This window comes from Toxorhynchites rutilus, chromosome 2, assembly GCF_029784135.1.
Source record: "Toxorhynchites rutilus septentrionalis strain SRP chromosome 2, ASM2978413v1, whole genome shotgun sequence".
In the NCBI taxonomy this organism is placed as follows: Eukaryota; Metazoa; Arthropoda; class Insecta; order Diptera; family Culicidae; genus Toxorhynchites; species Toxorhynchites rutilus.
In genome coordinates this window covers 140,985,817-140,998,634 of record NC_073745.1, presented here as the reverse complement: position 1 = coordinate 140,998,634, position 12,818 = coordinate 140,985,817, and the positions used below count along the sequence as shown (strand labels likewise).

The following is a 12,818-nucleotide window of genomic DNA, read 5'->3' as shown; positions in this document are numbered from 1 at the left end:
TTATATGAAATAAAAAAATTCATCAGGAATATAATATGAGTACCGGTAAGTTTCTTCGTTTTTTTCAAAAATTAATGCTTTACTATGCAAAAATGGTTACAAATTTAATATTCAAAGTATTGCACATTGCAAGTCACAATTTTTCCAATCTTTCTGGCAATTCACGAATCACTTTGCGGAAATAATCGGCCGGTTTTTTCGCTAACCACGAATCGATCCAATTTTTGACTTCATCAAAATTGGAGGAGTGCTGGTCAACCAGGCCATGTTGCATCGATCGAAAAAGGTAGTAATCGGACGGAGCAATGTCTGGAGAGTACGGCAGGTGGGATAGGACCTCCCATTTGATGAATGTTTGTTTTGACCGGTGACATGCGGCCGAGCATTGTCGTGCTGTAAAACAACTTTATCGTGTCTTTGCTCGTAATGTGGCCGTTTTTCCTTCAGTGCATTGTTAACTACGGCTTCAGCCGTACTGCCCGGCTTAGCTCACCTCGTTTTTACTCACTCTCAGGGTCGGCTTTGGTCCTCGGGAAGATTGTGTCGACCTGTTTAAACACCGGTGGAATTAACAGCGGAAAGCGGACACGAGAAATTGTCTAAGCAATGAAGGACTGGTTTTGAGGATAGAGCGAAAAGATAGGGAATTAGTTTTCCTTTTTTTATATTTTCTATAATTTTGTTTGGGGTTAGTATTGGTACCGTGACGTTGGGGCCCTTCGATGTCCTCGATGAGGTCGCACTGGAGATGTATTCTCGGTCGGGAGAGGGACGTCCTTTTTCCTCGCTGGGTGACGTGGCGTGGTCTAACACCAGATCAAACGATGGCGTGTGTTTTCCTGGAACACCTGGCATGAGCTGGAAGACCTCTTCACCGTTCCACTCGGCTGCACTCAAGCGACTTTCCACTTCGCTTTTACTTCTATTAGCTCTTCTATCAGTCTCTTCTCTTCTTCTTTAAACTTAAACTTCAGCTTTCTTTCAACTTCGACTACAGCTCTCTATCCACGATTTCTTCAACTTTTACTTTCGCTCTTCCTTAGTTGATTTGGATCGCTTGCTGGCTCCAGAAGTAATGACCGAGCCCACTCAAAATTTCTTTCCTCGACGTCTTTTTTCCATCCCATCTTCCTTTCCTGTTTCTTTCTTCTTCCGCTTCCTTCAATCCTCCCGGAACTTCCTCCCGTTTTTGGCTGTCAAATCTGACAGACTGGTCTAATTGTTGTCGGACTCACGCAGCGTTAGTATCTGACAATTATTGGTCCACAAGAACTCTACATTTATCGACAATAATCAAACCAGTTCAGAACAAAACAAAATTTAACTTACACGCTAAACAGAAAACATTAAACAGACAACTATTCGTGACCGATAATAAAAAAATGATCGGTAACAGCATGAATTGTCGTCGGTAAAGTTCCCCCGTAAAGGTTTCATTCGGTTTTAGCAGCTCATAGTACACCACACCCAGCTGGTCCCACCAAATAGACAGCATAACCTTCTGGTCGAGAATATTCCGCGCGGCCGTCGATATTGATGCAATGCCGGGGTGTCCATACGTTGTCCGACGTTTAGGACTGTCGTAATGGACCCACTTTTCATCACCAGTAACGATTTGATGCAAAAAAAAACCTTTCTTTTATGCCGTTGGAGCAGTTGTTCGCACGTAAAAAAACGGCGTTCGACGTCACGTGGCTTCAATTCATACGGCACCCAATGTCCTATCTTTCGGATCATTCCCATTGTTTTCAAACGATCGGATATGGTATGCTGAGCTATTCCAAGTGTATCTGCAAGTTCTCGTTGCGTTTGTGATGGATCTTGATCGAGTAAAGCCTCCAATTCTTCAAAATTACCACTTTTAAACTGTGCAAACCACGTTTGACATGTTCGCTCAGTTGGAGCATAGACATCATAAACTTCCACCAAAATGCGATGACTTTCCGCAGCTTTTTTTCTTCATATTGAAGTAACATTCCCCGCAAAAACACTCTCGTTGGTACGTAATTCGACATACTCGAAGTGGCAAAAAACTATGTTGTTTACGCTTCAACTTTTTGGCATATACTGGAAAGACGTGCAATGATAGTAGCTTTCCAACGAATGTCTGGAAATTTGATTCACTGGAATAATAATCATGTTACGCCATCTGTTATAAAACCGAAGAAACTTACTGGTACACCTAATAGTAAAAAAAATGATCTCAAGCAATTTAGTTTTTTTTTATTAAAAACATAACGATTGTTCTTCAAAAAAAGTCAGTGAATGTTGGCAAAGGGGCCGTGCTTAGCCGTACGGCGCCACATAGTGGAGATGCTCTCACAAGAGCAGCCCGTGGCCCGTTATTCTTGTACACCAGGGAACTGAAGGAGCCTAAAAAATCCACGATCAGGCGGCACTGGGGCAAGTTCGCCGGGGTCTGTTCCTTGGGTACGTACGGTATCTTTTTTTCCTCGAGGTACTCCAACGTCTTCTTGCCGTAATGGGAAGACGCCTTGTCCGGCCAGAAGACGTATTTACCATCATAATGATGTTCCTCCAAGTACGGAACCAGAATCTTCTCCAATTGCTTGAGAGGTATTACCCTCCTGGAAGTCGTCAAACATCGTCGCTAAATTTGGTACTTTCCAACAATATCGTGAACATGTCATCTGTGGAAGTCATCAACGAGCTGTCGTCCGATCACTTACCTGTGAAGTTTTACGTTGAAGTAGCAGTGCCCTTTCGTTTTGGATATACCGAAGTTTTTGTGCTACAATCGTGCAAATTGGCAATAGCTCAAATATGTCTGGAGTGATAAAATCAACCTGTTGTCTCCTCTGTTAACGTCTATCCTCAATTCCAATGATATCGATAAATGTGTGGAGTTTTTTTCAACTTCGTTCACTGAGGCCCTATCTATTGCAATCTCTGGCGTAGCTGTGAGACCTTATGAAGAGGTTCAATTACCGGTATCGACTCGTCGGCTGATTTGTCTACGAAATCAACGTCGTCGTCAATGTTTCTGAACTCGAGATCCATTCCCTTCTGAATTAGTGCAATCTTCAAATGTCCCCATCCGTGAAGAATGCACTGCTGCCAGAAACCAAAAGTTTGCTAACACTATACGTAATTATGTACCGACCTCCCGGCCAAGCGCACGCAGCGATTTAGCCACTTTTCCCTCGATCTTCCTTTGGAGCTTCTTGTCGCTCCAAGCATCAGAGTGGAACCCTTGATCGTCAACTGTGGTTGAATATCATTCGGATAGTCAAAGTTGATCCAAACATCTCGATTTATGATTTGGCAACTGAATGCTCTGTGCTGTTCGGAGAATCCGTCTCCGGGAAGTCTACCAGTGTTACCGGCAAGTAGATAATCCAACCGTGGCGTAAAATTGGAGCAAATGAATTAAAACTTGGTCCAACTTTATTTTTTGTCGGTCACTGTAACTGCTGCATCAAATTGTATTCACATATGTTTCCTCGGTTCGTGAGATACGCGATGAATAGGTAAACAAAAAACCTGCCCCGAACAACAACCGAAAAGGAAGGTTTAAGTTGGTCCAACAGCGGCAGAGAAAATAAAAATATTATCTCTAAAACAAACATGGACGTTTTGGTTTGAAGGCAAACCTCTGAAGAGGCACTATTCCCTTTCCACACCAACTGCTACTATTGCTCTGACCACAGATCGGTCTGTGGTCAATGAAATGGGCGAAAGTTTTACTTGTTGATCGCTCACTAAGGAATGGGGACGAGTCGGGCGGTGGCGGTAATTAAATAAATATGCATATGAGAAAGGTTTTCGGTGAAACTGATGAGTTATGTTTTGTACGGGGGAAAAGTAATGACTCATTAGATATGTAGAGCCGAGCTCGCGAGTGTATGAATGAATAAGTTGGTGAATACGGTGCTCGCCTCTCCGAGTCCCAAGTATGAATGTGTTTCGCATTCCAATAATACTGTGTAAAAATTGCTCGTCTGTAAAGTTTTCGCGATGGAATGGTAATAGAAACTGAGCATCTTTGAGGTTGAAAAACGAACCTCCAAAAAATCACCCTGTACCAAAAATCGATAGATAATGTGCCATATATATATATGGACAGAAAAAAGTTTATAATCAAAAAACAAAGATACGATTTTACCGATAAAAACCGGCAGTGTCGCGAAATGTTACAATCATTATTCATTAGCATGGCGACTTTCATAGAGCACTCAGAGTTTTTTTTCCTCCGAAAGTATTTTATCCTCGCCACGAGACTAATTTTGTTTTGATCGTTTTTTTTTCGTTTCACCACTTTCAGGGTCATTCGAGCAGTACCTCTCTAAGTGTCAAGCAACGGACATCAGAGCGCAACGCGGCGAACCTGTTTGCTGCTCGTAAAAATAATAAGGTAAGTTTTTCCACCAATTTTTGCACTTTTACAGCAAAAAATAAAAACAATGATAATAAAAACAAACATGAAAATGAGAGGTTGACCGTTATTTCGTGAAGGTTGGTTTTCGCTCTCCCATTATTTTATTACTTAGGTGTGACTAAAAACGTGTGGTATACAGTGGGTACCTATGGTAGCAGTGAAGGCAGAGATGAGCAGCACCTGTCTGTGTTTGAGAGAGAGAGCATAAAATATGCAGATAGCGCCTCCACGAGAAGCGCGCCTTCATGACATTGTGTTGTGGAAGGAACATCTGAAAGATTTTGTGAAAAGGAAAACAAAACATTCGAAACGTTGAGTTACAAAATAAATGTATTGGCCACCTCGTAAACTAACCTTGCCGTGATCACGGATAATTTCTCGAAAGCATTTTAATGGCAATCGGAGACGATTATGGATTGCACAGGTGAAATGCTGCGCGAGTGGTGCAGGTGAAAGAAACGTTGCAGTTTTAATGCGATGATAAATTGATTGATAATGTAATTTTAATTAAACGGTAGTGAAAGTATGCAATGTACGGTTTCTTTTAAACATTTTTCCCGTTTATTTACAACTTTGTTAGCGGTTGAAGCTGGATGGAAAAAATAAGGCGTGATAGAAGTCTACCAGGTTACCCATTCCAACGTGACGTGACAACGTTTTGACCCATTAAAACAGGGTTTTTTTTCTTGTCCCTACACGATTCCCAAATAGTAAACGATATCAAAGTAAAATTGAGAAAATTTCTTACAAGATTATTTAGTTAGAGAATATTTTACGTTGAATTTTTATTTTCAGTTGAATTCGCTTGTTGCTAGTCTACAATTTTGTGGCGTGATAACACCTGTCTGTTTGCGGTTTCCGACTTTTGAACATCAATGTTGTATTTGCAGTTCCGTTTCGAAACATACAAATATACTTTGTTCTATGATTTGTCAACAAATGATGAACGTGGATTCCTGTATATTCAGTTTATCAAAAACTCACCAAAACTTTGCCAAAATCGGCATACATGTGCGAAAAACAGTCTCCACAAAGCGTTGTCACGTCACACAGTCAATAAGTTGTATTAAACAAGGATTTCACCTTATTGTAGCAAGCTATATACGAGGGTCGTTCAAAAAAAAAGTTTCAGTTCCTCAGAAATCGCGGAAAAATAAGGTTAGAGCAAAAAACAAGGTGATTTTCGAAATCTACGTTTTATTTTCTAATTTTCTACATAATCGCCGTAACGTTCAAGGCATTTTTCATAGCGTGGCAAGAGTTTTTCTATCCCAAGCGCGAAGTGCGTAGCGTCCAACTTTTTGAAGTACGATGTAACTGCGTCACGTCATTTCTTCATTGTTATCGAATCGATGGCCGCCAAACGCCTGTATTATCACCGGGAATAAGCGATAGTCGCTAGAGGCGAGGTTTGGGGAGTAAGGAGGATGCTCGAACACAATCAATTTGAATTTTTTCAATTGCTCTTGAGTTACGCGAGAAGAATGGGGCCGCGCATTATCGTGGATGAGGAACATTTCTTTCGTCAAGAAACCTGACCTTTTGTTCTTAATCGGTCCAAAACTTCACAATAGTACGGTGATGAAACAGGCGTTCGGCGGTCAACGATTCGAAAAAACTGAAGAAATTCGTGACGCAGTTACATCGTACTTCAAAAAGTTGGACGCTACGCACTTCGTGCTCGGAATAGAAAAACTCTTGCCATGCTATGAAAAATGCCTCGAACGTTTTGTGTAGAGAAATTGGCGATTGTGTAGAGAAATAGAAAATAAAACGTAGATTACGAAAATCACCTGGTTTTTGGTCCTAACTTTATTTTTCCGCGATTTCTGAGGTACTGAAACTTATTTTTTGAACGACCCTCGTATGTTTTTTTATTACATTTTGATTGCTTATGGTATGTTCATCAAAATAAGCTATTTAAATTGAATCTACCTGTTGTCTGTAGTACCCGGCATGAATTTATTTGTAAAAAGTCGGGGTGGTCCTCAACCGCCCCCCAGTTTTCGCATCGTGATTGCTTAGCAATTGCTTTCAATCAATGGCTAGCACAATCCTGGTTCATCGAGTGGCGCTCACTACAGGGGGAACGCATTTGATTTTGCTATCAGAAACTTTTGATAAACTCTTTGTATGCAACCGTGTGCATGTGCGCCTACCTGTGTAAGGGCGTGTTGAAGATGACTTTGACTTTGACTTTGGTCGTTGGCCGTATGCACTTTCTTTGTCGATCTCCACATGCGTCGCTCTTAGGCTAAGTTCTTACCACTCAAATGTTTTCTCCCTCTCGCTTAAATCCTATCTGCTCACTATCAAACTTTATTCTCTTTTTTCGTTCTTCTTCGCGCACCATGGATATATGCCAACACTACCACCCCCGATGGTACCGTTTTCAACGAACCGGAAGTCAACTTCCTCGATTCCAAATTTGCATCGGTATACGATATTCGACTTTCGCTGGTAAGACACCTGTTCCCATATCGTAAGAGTTTTCCATATTTATTTGTCAATCAATACTATTATCAGGAAATCGGAAATCGAAACAAGATTATATATTATATTCTATATTCCTATAGACCTACGTCTATCTATTGTTGGAGAAACACAGAAGAAAGTTCATTTGTATGCTATGAAACGGAACTGAGAATAAGAACATTAATGTTCAAAAGTCGGAAACAGCAAAAAGTCAGGTGTCGTGACTAACAACAAGCTAATCTGCCGTACTGAAAATAGCTTTTCAAGACGGCAATTTTGGTCCGAATTACGCACGAATGCTATTGTTTCATTATTGAATGGACCATGGTTTTTTTCAGAAAGTTTCAAATTCTGAAAATGCGTTCTGAAATTCTGAAAAGCATCTCCACGGCAATCGCCCAAAAGTGGGTGTCCCATTTCTCTAAACTAAACTTTAGTATGAGTAGTGTAATATTAGTAAATTCAATTAGCTCCAAGGTGTCAACCGAAAGCAATTTAAAAGTATCGCCCCTCGAACAATATATCCGAACGATTGCCCACCAAGGACGCCCATTATTAAGCCCAACAGACATCAATTAACACACATTAACGCACCGTCGATCGATTTATGCTAGTGAGACGAAGGCGAGAAGATTGGTAAACAAATTACGATAATCACTCATCACTTGGTAAACAACCTTTTTACTTAGTGCACACCTCCCGGCTTCAAGTGTGCCTCCGAATGACACAAGCGGTTAGCCCGGTGAAGTTTAAAATTATTGTCTAAGATTTTCGCCCTTTTCTCGCGCCCCCAGTCTCTGTTCCTCTTGTTGCCCCGTCGTAATAAAACTGTGTATTCAAGTGGCGTAGCTGGGGGCCATTTCCGAGCTAGTGGTTATTGATTGGTAAATTATTGGCTGCTCATATCTACTGCTACTGTGCACCAACCGATCATAATCAAGATCCGTTTGCTCATCTTCCATCCACGCTGTCTGTCTTATTTTCTCTGTGAGTGTGAGTTTGGATGCCTTGATGATGGTTAAAAGCGCAACAAAAAAGGCATTAAACTTAAACAACCCAACCGACCGCTTTCTACCGATGACCGCTGATTTGAATGGCCAGTTAGACAAACTATATTGGGTGTTGGGGAGGATAGCAGGGGTTATTGGACTGTCTTTTCACCATGCGCTCCGTGCAACGCATGGTTGTGATTAACAATAAGTATCTCGATTGATTTTCAACAATGTGGGTCCTCCTCAAAGCATGAAAGCACTTCATATCTAAAGCAGCCACGCGTAAAATGAGCAAACATGAAATGAACACATTCGCACCCGGGGGCCAGTGGAATCCGATCTTGGCATTCCCAATTGCAACCTAAAAAATTGATCCAAGCGCCGGGGCTGCACGGAAAGCGAGAGCAAGCATGCCTCCACCCGCGTCCATTCGGATTCGCTTTCATACCCAGTAACGACGTGCTAAGTGGCTGAATAAAATGTTAATTACTTCCAGTTTCGATTTATCTGCACTACCGCTTTCCATTCCCCGGCATGGCTTTCGGGTGTATACATGTTCCCACTGGCCACAACACAATGTATTTGCACCCTACGTGCCTCCTTCCCAATAGTAATTCACTGATGGGATTGTAGCGGGTTGTTGGTACTTCTTTAATGGCTGGCGGGATGATTTAAACCGTTCAGTTTCGTGATTGATGATTTGGTAAAAATTATCACATAGTTTATATTGACTTGAAATGATTGTATAACGCGACTGTCAAATATTTACGACCCATGGGAAACGCCTGCGTGACATAAATTGGGCAATTATTGCTAATTGATTAGTTTGGTGAGCCGATATAAAGCCGATCTAAAAGCGGGAAGCGAGCGGCTGTACGATGCGATACACCAGATCATGTTGAGGATCTGGGCGGATGTTCTGCAGATTGAGACCGAATCCTTCGTCGGCGAATACCAGGCTGGTAAAAATGTTCACCCTGCGACAGATCGTCAACAAATTCCGGGAGTATAACTTGCAGACTCACCATCAGTTTGTAGATTTTAAGGCGGCATACGACTCAGTGAAAAGAAACGAGCTGTGGCAGATTATGCTGGAACACGGTCTTCCGACGAAACTAATTAAGCTGAGTCGTATGAAACTGGGAGGATCGAAGTCATGCGTGTGGATAGCTGGTGAGACATCAGCCGCATTTGTAACGTTCCCATTTTTGAAGAAGATGGTGACTGGTGAAGAAAAGTTGATCACGTACGACAACCTAAAGCAAAAAAAGTCGTGGTCGAAGCGCGGTGAGCCGGCCCAAACCATCGCCAAGCCCGAATTGACGGCCAGGAAGGTCATCCACTATGAGCTGCTCAACTATGGCCAGACCCTCAACTCGGTTCTCTACTGTGAGAAGCTTGACCGTTTGAAGCAGGCGATTGACCAGAAGCGGCCAGAAATGATCAATAGGAATGGTGTTGTTTTCCACCAGGACAACGCTCGGCCTTACACATCTTTGATGACCCGCCAGAAGTTACGGGAGCTCGGATGGGATGTCCTATTGCACCCACCGTATAGTCCGGACCTGGCTCCAAGTGATTATTATCTCTGCCGGTCCATGCAAAACGCTCTTGGTGATACTAAGCTGGCCTCAAAACAGGCTTGCGAAAACTGGCTGTCTGAGTTTTTTGCAAATAAGGAGGGGGATTTTATAAGGGGGGGATAATAAAGTTGCCTTCTAAATGGCAACAAGTTTGCGAACAAAACGGCGCATATCTGAACTCAATTGGATAATTTTAAGATGTTAGATAAAGCGTCAAATTTCGATCAGAAATACGACATTTTTTTCCCCAACCCTATATTTGAAATATTAGGCTGTCAAAAAAGTCCTGCGGTATTTCCGCGAGGTGTCGTTGTAAGCGCGTAGTTCTAGTTGTATTCATTGTATCGAGTCATACTGTAGCTTGTTGGAAAGGTATTTTTGCGCGCTATAATATAGTCCTTGACAGTGTTTTGTTTGTGTTTTGTTTGGTTAAGTCGTTCGTGAGTTATAGTGTCGCAAATATGGAGCAAAATAAAGAGAAAATCCGACATATTTTACAGTACTACTATGACAAAAGCAAAAATGCATCTCAAGCTGCCAATAAAATTTGTGCAGTTTATGGACAGTTTCCATTTCCACCGCACAACGATGGTTTCAACGTTTTCGTTCTGGTGTTGAGGTCGTCGAAGATGCGCCACGCTCCGGAAGGCCTGTCGTCGAAAATTGCGACAAAACCGCTGAATTAGCCGAGAAAGACCGGCATAGTAGCAGCCGTAGCATCGGCCAAGAGCTGGGGATAAGTCATCAAACCGTTATTAACCATTTGAAGAAGCTTGGATTCACAAAGAAACTCGATGTATGGGTGCCACACACGTTGACGCAAAAAAACATCTTTGACCGTATCGACGCATGTGAATCGCTGCTGAATCGCAACAAAATCGACCCGTTTCTGAAGCGGATGGTGACTGGCGATGAAAAGTGGGTCACTTACGACAACGTGAAGCGCAAACGGTCGTGGTCGCCCTCATTAACGGCCAGGAAGGTTCTGCTGTGTGTTTGGTGGGATTGTCAAGGAATAATCTATCATGAGCTGCTTCCCTATGGCCAAACGCTCAATTTGGACCTGTACTGCCAACAACTGGACCGCTTGGAGGTAGCACTCATGAAGAAGAGGCCATCTTTGATAAACAGAGGCCGCATTGTCTTCCATCAGGACAACGCTAGGCCACACACTTCTTTGGTGACGCGCCAGAAGCTCCGGGAGCTCGGATGGGAGGTTCTTTTGCATCCGCCGTATAGTCCGGACCTTGCACCAAGTGACTACCACCTGTTTTTGTCCATGGCGAACGAGCTAGGTAGTCAGAAGTTAGCCACAAAAGAGGCCTGTGAAAATTGGCTATCCGAGTTTTTTGCCAATAAGGAAGCGAGCTTCTATAACAGGGGTATTATGAAGTTGGCATCTCGTTGGGAACAAGTCATCGAACAAAACGGCGCATATTTGACTTAAAACAGATGATTGTAACTAATTTTATGAACAAATGAAAATTTAAAAAAAATACCGCAGGACTTTTTTGACATCCTAATATAAAAAAAATTCAAACTGTATATAATCGAGTCCAAAATTGTATATAATCGAATCATATAAAATCTGTATCTGCAAATCTGTCTGTATATAATTTAGCCCGACCTTCGAAAATATCTCACAAACGTTGACCTTCTTCTATTTCACAATTCGCCTAATAATTCAAATAGCGAATGGTGCAACATATCCGACCAATTTCACCAATTAATTCCTTACTCCGTGAATCATCTGGAACATGTTTCGTACCCACGGCAAGCAGCCAATTGAAATTTGAACCACGGAACTTCTCATCACGCTTTCCGCACTCGATGCAATCGTTGGCAGCTTATCAGCGTCTTATGTGACTCAGATCGGTTCACCAGCTCCTTTATCATTTCCCTCTTGAACTTCTCTCAATGCAGCTGAAAAAAAACACATTGCGCACACATCCAATGAATCAACAGGTTGCGTGGCTTGATTTTGTCAACCGCGGGGGAGACGTCATGTCGTGCCGTCAAGTATTCGTGAAAGTGTAATCTCAAGCAGTGTCTGATAAGTTATCGCAGCCATAATCAGGTAGCTTCGATAAACACAATTTCCCACGTCTTCTTCGGGTTTCTCGGGCTGGCAAGAAGGTGACACTTGATCCTACACCACATTCCCTTTCAAGGCCAGATTAGACACGCAAGATTAGAATTCTCTGCCGAGTTAATCCAGACCATCGTTTGACTATCAGTGATAACAGCCAGATTTGAAAAGTAATTTGAGCGTTTTGTTGAAATTGAAACACATTTTGCCGTCCGTGGTCTCCCGAGGCGGTGAACAGTAACAGATACAGTAGAGCGACTAAATATAGCCATCTTATCAGTGAAAACACATTGTTTGGCATGGCGGACGGACGACTTTGAGCGCATTTTGAAAATAGAAGAAGCATCATGCAGAGTGTCTTAATCTTCATCGTATTGAAACATTAAATTATCGCCTTCGGCAGAGGACCTTTGATAACCTCTGTTCAAATGATTTACCCGGGGATTCTTTGAAGCCATCGTCAATTAAAAAAAAACAATCAAAACATTACAGATAAGCTGCCACAATCATCACATTTCAGAATTTCTCCCGACTCGTATGGAGTCATTTGCTTATTCACTCGCCTGTTGCCCGCAATGACGTAACAGGACGACTGCTGAATGACACAGAAATGTCACGACATCTCATTAGCTTATTTGCTACCTTCTTTGAACGCAACAGCAGAGGGGCGAACAACTCGGATGCAAAAGCAACTGACAAGGGAAAACAAACCTCAACTTAAACGAAGAAATGTCCTGAAGGCAAAAAAACCGCGTGTTGCTGATGCGTCTCAACTCGTCAATATATGCAGCAGCAGCCGCCGCAAACGCAATTTTCGCTCGATCTCACCAACACCATGCGGTTTTGTTAAGATATTTAGACTCGGCTGCGAGAAAAACAAAGTGAGATATAGCATACGAGACTATCGCCAACCAACGAAGAGAGGAAGAGAACAATAAGAATAGCACTAAACGAACAAATAAATAAATAAATCACAAAAATACTAAACAGAACAGAAAATTTCACTCTCACTATGAGTGGTGGTAGTTTTTGTTACTTTGTCTTAAATGACTTGAAGATATTCGAGCGCAGCGCGCTGTATTCAGAGCTACCAAGAGCTAATCTAAAACAAAAACTAAGCGAAAGCCAAAGGCAATAGAGCAACAGCAAAACAAGAAAAAAACGAATCACACCGACAGTCAACCAACGGGTGTGACAATTTAAAAATAGTGAGCAAATTTTTCTAAGTGCGACAATTTATTTTTGGCTATGCGCGGCTTTGTATTTCTCTCTTGCTGCTT

The 12,818-nt window shown here is 42.1% G+C and overlaps 1 protein-coding gene across 1 annotated transcript in view; it reads left to right on the top strand.

Annotated features, from left to right (window-relative positions):
• Positions 1-4,352: 4,352 nt before the first annotated feature.
• LOC129764327 (facilitated trehalose transporter Tret1) overlaps positions 4,353-12,818 on the top strand; it is a 222,338-nt gene continuing 213,872 nt past the window's right edge. The window contains exon 1 of the mRNA XM_055763297.1: positions 4,353-4,375. The gene's annotated coding sequence lies outside the window, so the exon portion shown is untranslated. The remainder of the gene's footprint in view (positions 4,376-12,818) is intronic.